Raw genomic sequence first — 6,000 nt, forward strand, 5'->3', positions numbered from 1 at the left:
CATTTATGTTTTTAGAGTTAAGATATTACAGTCATGAAAGAAAAACAGTGTGTATTAAAACAATAATTATTACAAAATAAGAGCTATTTGAAAATTTTTATTTTCTTTGAAATTTTAAAAAACTCAATAGAAATTTGGAAAAATTAATATGAATAATTTTGCCAAAACAAAAATAAAACACAGATATTAAATATGTAAAATAAAATTGGAAAGTTCAGTTCAGAAGAACATGTAAATAATAAGAGTTTCAGAGAGAGAAAAAATAAGAATTAAAAGCAGGAAATTAAAAATGTAATAGTATAACAACATTTTCTCAGAACTAAAGGATATAAGTTTCTCAATTAAAAAGACCCACAGAGTGCCTAAAACAATAGATAAACAATGACCTAGGTAAAATGTTGGCAATATGACCCATGGGCCAAATCCAGCTTGCCACCTATTTTTTTTTTAAAAGTGTTACACTGGGACACATTCATGCCCATGTGGTTATGTATTGCCTATGGGCTGCTTTTACAATATGACAGTGTTGAGTAGTTGTAACACAGGTTGCACGGCCCACAAAGCCTGAAATATCTATTACCGAACCCTGTATTAGTTCTCACACTACTATGAAGAAATACCTAAGACAATTTATAAAGGAGAGAGGTTTAATTGACTCACAGTTCCGCATGGCTGGGGAGGCCTCAGGAAACTTACAATCATGGTGGAAGGCAAAGGAGAAACAGCCACCTTCACAGGGTGGCAGGACGAAGCGAGTGCAAGCAGGGGAAATGCCAGACGCTTATGAAACCATCAGATCTCGTGAGAACTCAATCACTATCACAAGAACAGCATGGGGAAATCACGCTCATGATTCAATCATCTCCACCTGGTCCTGCCTTTGATCTGTGGGGATTATGAGAGGTGAGATTTTGGGCCGGGACACAGGGCCAAGCTATATCAAACCCTTTACAGAACAATTTTGCCATTCTCTTACCTCGGGCAAAGCACATCAGAAAATATTGAAACAGTCAGGACAAAGAGGAATTTATGTAGGATTTTAGACCAATAGATAATTTAGGTCCTATATACTGAATCAATAATCAGAATAACTTAAGCTTTGAATAACAGCATTGGAATCTATATGGCAAAAATATAGCCTTCAAATTCCTGAAAGAAAGTGATTTTCAATCATAGAATTCTATACTCAGCCACAAATTAATTGTCAAGGTGGAAGAAAGATCATTTTATAGATGCATGTTCTTCAGAATAACTTTTACAACACTCATCTCATTTCAGGTAGCTACTTCAGAATTTGCTCAGCAAAATAATAATAATAATGAAAGAGTAACATACAACTCACAGATAAAGAAAAGTATGACTTATAGAAATAAGAGGTCTGGTCACAAGAGAAATGTGAGGCAAGAGAAACACCAAACGATGAAGACAGAGCCCAGGTTAATTGTGGTGGTCATTTTATTAGGAATGCAAAATTGACAGAATACCTAAGTCATCTGAATATCTCCAAAACATTTTGGATTATTGCAAAGAAATTAAATTAAATGACAAATATTAATTTTGATGAAAAAATTATGCAGGGAAAATTTTACTGTGGTTAACCGTTTGGCTCAATTATGAGCAGAACTCACATAGTTGCAATTTTACAAATACTGAATATTGATTTAGCCCAATTACATTATAGCTATATTGAAATTATAGGGATTTGTTAAGGATGTGTATATGTAGTGAAATGGTGTCATTTGGAAAGGAAGTTATTTTCTTATATATTTGGTGATTGTCAAATGATAATACAGAATACTAAAAAAAAGGTAGCGATAAACATGTTATTTAGAGACCAATACATAATACAAAAATAATCAGTTGAAAAAGGTAAAGTGGCTGGGATGATGAAACTGGAAGTGGAGGACTATGGGCTGCCATTTTGTAAAATAAAATAAACAAACTTACAGAATTAGCTGACTGTTTAAACTGTATATCTCTATTTTATAAATAAATATTTTACTTACTGTCCTGGTACAATTTGAGTTTGTAACAGAGTAACCATCAGCCAAATTAAGACGCCCAAATATCTCCTTCATTTTTCTCACCTAGAATTAACACCTTCTTTCAAAATATAAGCCCTTTTCTGACTTTGAGTCCCACAGATTAGTTCAGCGTGTGTTTGCACTAAATGTAAATTAAATCATATAATACTTAGCTTTTTTGTTCAGCATTATGATGTATGTGAGGTTTGCTTATTTCCACTGTTGTGTAGTTTTGCATTATATCAATATACTAGAATTAATTTATCCCTTCTTAGGTAGTTAGACACATAGGTTGTCTCCATCTGGATACCTTACAAATAATGCTGTTACCAACTTTTTTTTTTTTTTTTTTGAGGCAGAGTCTGCCTCTGTCGTCCAGGCTGGAATGCAGTGGCGCGATCTCGGCTCACTGCAAGCTCCGCTTCCCGGGTTCATGCCATTCTCCTGCCTCAGTTTCCCCAATAGCTGGGACCACAGGCGCCCACAACGACCGGCTAATTTTTTTTTTTTTTTTTTTTTTTTTTTTTTTTTTTTTAGTGGAGACGGGGTTCCACTGTGTTAGCCAGGATGGCCTCAATCTCCTGACCCCGCGATCCGCCTGCCTCGGCCTCCCAAAGGGCTGGGATTACAGGCTTGAGCCACTGTGCCCGGCCAAGTTTTTCTTAAGATAGGTTCTTGCTCTGTTGCTCAGGCTGGAATGCAGTGGTGTGAACCGGCTCACGGTAGCCTCAGCTTCCTGGGCTCAAGTGATTCTCCTACCTCAGGTGCACTCCACCGCACCTGGATAATTGCTATTTGTTTGTTTGTTGTATTGAGATGGGGTCTCACCATATTTCCCAGGCTGGACTCAAACTCCTGTCCTCAAACAATCCTCCTACCTTGGCTTCCCAAAGTGCTGGGATTACAGACGTAAGCCACTGCGCCCACCTATTATGAACATACTTGAACATAATTTTTGGTTTATGTATGTAAGCATTTTTGTTGGTGATTAAAATTGCAGGGTTATAATAAGGTATGCACATGGTCAGATTTAAAAGATATGTATAAATGAAACCCATATTCCCATTATAGTGGGAGATTTTAAACCATATCTTTTGGCAAATGACATGTAAAGCAGTCAAAATTTAATCAGAATGTTGAAGATTTATATAACACAATTATCAAACGTGATTATATTGTTCTTTTTTTGTTAATTTCTGACTCATATATTATGAAGCTGTCTTATCAAGAGGATACAAATTTAGAAGTGTATCGTTTTGATGGATTGATACCTTAAACTTAAAATATTCCATTTTTATTTTTGCTGAAAACCATCCTTTAGTAGTTTTTTTCAAAAAAGTTCCGTGGGTAATTATTTTCTGTTATCACTTGTGTGTCTAAATATTATTTTATTTTGCCTTCACTATTAAAGGGATTTAGAATCACAACTTGGTGTAGTTGCTTACCCTCATTACTTTATCCATGTTAATCTGTCTCTTCAGCATCTATCAATTCTCATGGGAAATCTAGTTTTAATCTGAATTTACTATTCTATAGACATTTATAAGTCTATTTTCTTACATTGCATTTAGGATTCTTTTTAAATTTGTATGGATCTATAATTTTATACAATGTGCCCAAATATGTATTTTTAAAAATATTTTATTCACATTTGAGAAAACTTTTCAATGTACAGATTTTAAACATTTCTCTCTTTCCAAACCATCTAATAGATCTATGATAGAACTTCTCAAACTATGTCTTGAGTTCTCTTTAACGTTTTTTATTTTTTTTTATTTATTTATTTTTTTGAGACGGAGTCTCGCTGTGTCTCCCAGGCTGGAGTGCAGTGGCGTGATCTCGGCTCACTGCAAGCTCCGCCTCCCGGGTTCACGCCATTCTCCCGCCTCAGCCTCCCAAGTAGCTGAGACTACAGGCGCCCGCCACTACGCCCGGCTAGTTTTTTTGTATTTTTAGTAGAGACGGGGTTTCACCATGTTAGCCAGGATAGTCTCGATCTCCTGACCTCGTGATCCACCCGCCTCGGCCTCCCAAAGTGCTGGGATTACAGGCTTGAGCCACCGCGCCCGGCCCGTTTTTTATATTTTTATGAATCTGTGTTGCATTTGGATCTTCAGTTTTCGTGTAAAACTCATTAAATCTACTCTCAGTGCTGTTTTTTTCTCAGTATTTAGTCAGCTTATTTTTAAAAAAGATTTCACGAGGTACATTTCCCATTTCCAAGGCTGTCAATTGCTTCTTTCTCAAATGTACCAATTTTTGTTTGATGGTTTCCTTGAATCATTCTAAAGAAAACATTTCATCCTTTGGCATACTATTTTATGTTTGAAAACACATAGAAAAATTAAACGTAAACTTAAATTCTGAGTTAAAAGATAAATTATCATTTATATACACTATACGGACTAAAATGTAGATCCCCAGTGTCTTGGAAGTCCATTTCAGGCCCCTTCCCAGTTGAATTTTATCCCTGCCACTGCCACTGGAGTTAACACCTAACCTACATTCATTCTGATAATTTCCTCATTTATATATGTTCCATATATAAACAGAATATATACAGTTATATATTCTATAAATAAGATATATATATTCCATATATATGGAATATATTAAAATAAGAAAATTATTAGAATATATATTATATAGTATATAACATAAATGGCCTATTTATAGAATATATAATATCCTAAACAATCATATACTATTTAGAGTTATTAAACTTTAAAAACTTATTTATTTCATATTTCATGTCTTCATTATATTATGTCTGATATTAATGGTTAAATCAACTTTTTTGTTTCCCATGTGCATGGTAAATATTTTTCCATCTTTTGAATTTAACCTTTTTATTTCTGTGTATTTTACATAATATGTCTTTTCTAAATAACATCAAGTTGGAATTTGTTTCAAATCCACAGTAACAATTTTCCCCTTAACTAGATAGTTGAGTCCCTACACATTTTTTATGGTAATGATTTTATCTGAATTGAGTTTAACTATTTTATTGTGTATTTTCTTTCTGCCTCATCTTTTCTCACTTCTCTTCCTTTCTAGCCATCTTTCTGTGTTGATCGATTTTTTTCTTTTTCTCCTTCCATTTTTCCCCTCTACTTGTGTGTAAATAATATAATCTGTGCATGTTATTATAGTGATTAGAGGAACTATATGACTAGCTATACTTGACCTAACAAATTTAAAATTAATCAGCATCTTCACTCTCTTTCAAGATAATAAAATGACAACAATTAACTACAATAATAAACCTTAGATTATTTTAAATCCATTCGCTATTTCCCAAATTATATATTATTTTTGCTTAGTATTTTAGTTCTCTTTCTGTGTTTTCTCACAAATTAGACATTATCATTATTTTATGCCAGTGTTTATTTGAAATTATCCACAAACTAACTGGTATATTTTCTTGTCTTTTTTTTTTTTTTTTTTTTTTTTTGCATTTGAGATTTTTTAATCTAGAACCATTGTCTTTCTGCCTAAAATACTACATCCTTCAGAACTGTCTTTAGTAACTGGTAAGTTCTCATTTTTATGTCTCATTTTACTCTGATTCTTAAAAGATTTATTACATGTATATACAATTCTAGGTTGGTAAATACTACTTCTTTGGCATATTTAAAAATTATTTCACTTTCTTCTGTCTTTATTTTTGCTACAAATGAGTCTATTATGTGTCTTATAGACATTTTGTAGGTATTTAGTCTCTTTTTCTCCCTCCTGGCTGCTCTTAGTATCTCTTTTTCGTGGTCTTCAAATGTTTTATAAGTGAAGAATTCCTTCAATTCATCCTGCGTTGTGTTCACTGGGCTTTTAGAATCTAAAGATTTTTTTTTTCAACGATTCTGTGAAGTTATCCTCTACCATTCTGACCGTTGCCTCTTTTCTGTTATCTTTGGTATGGCCTCTGCAACCCTGACAAGAACATGTTAGAGCTTCTCATTTCATTCTCGATGCCTCT

This window comes from Macaca mulatta, chromosome 5, assembly GCF_049350105.2.
Source record: "Macaca mulatta isolate MMU2019108-1 chromosome 5, T2T-MMU8v2.0, whole genome shotgun sequence".
Taxonomy (NCBI): domain Eukaryota; kingdom Metazoa; phylum Chordata; class Mammalia; order Primates; family Cercopithecidae; genus Macaca; species Macaca mulatta.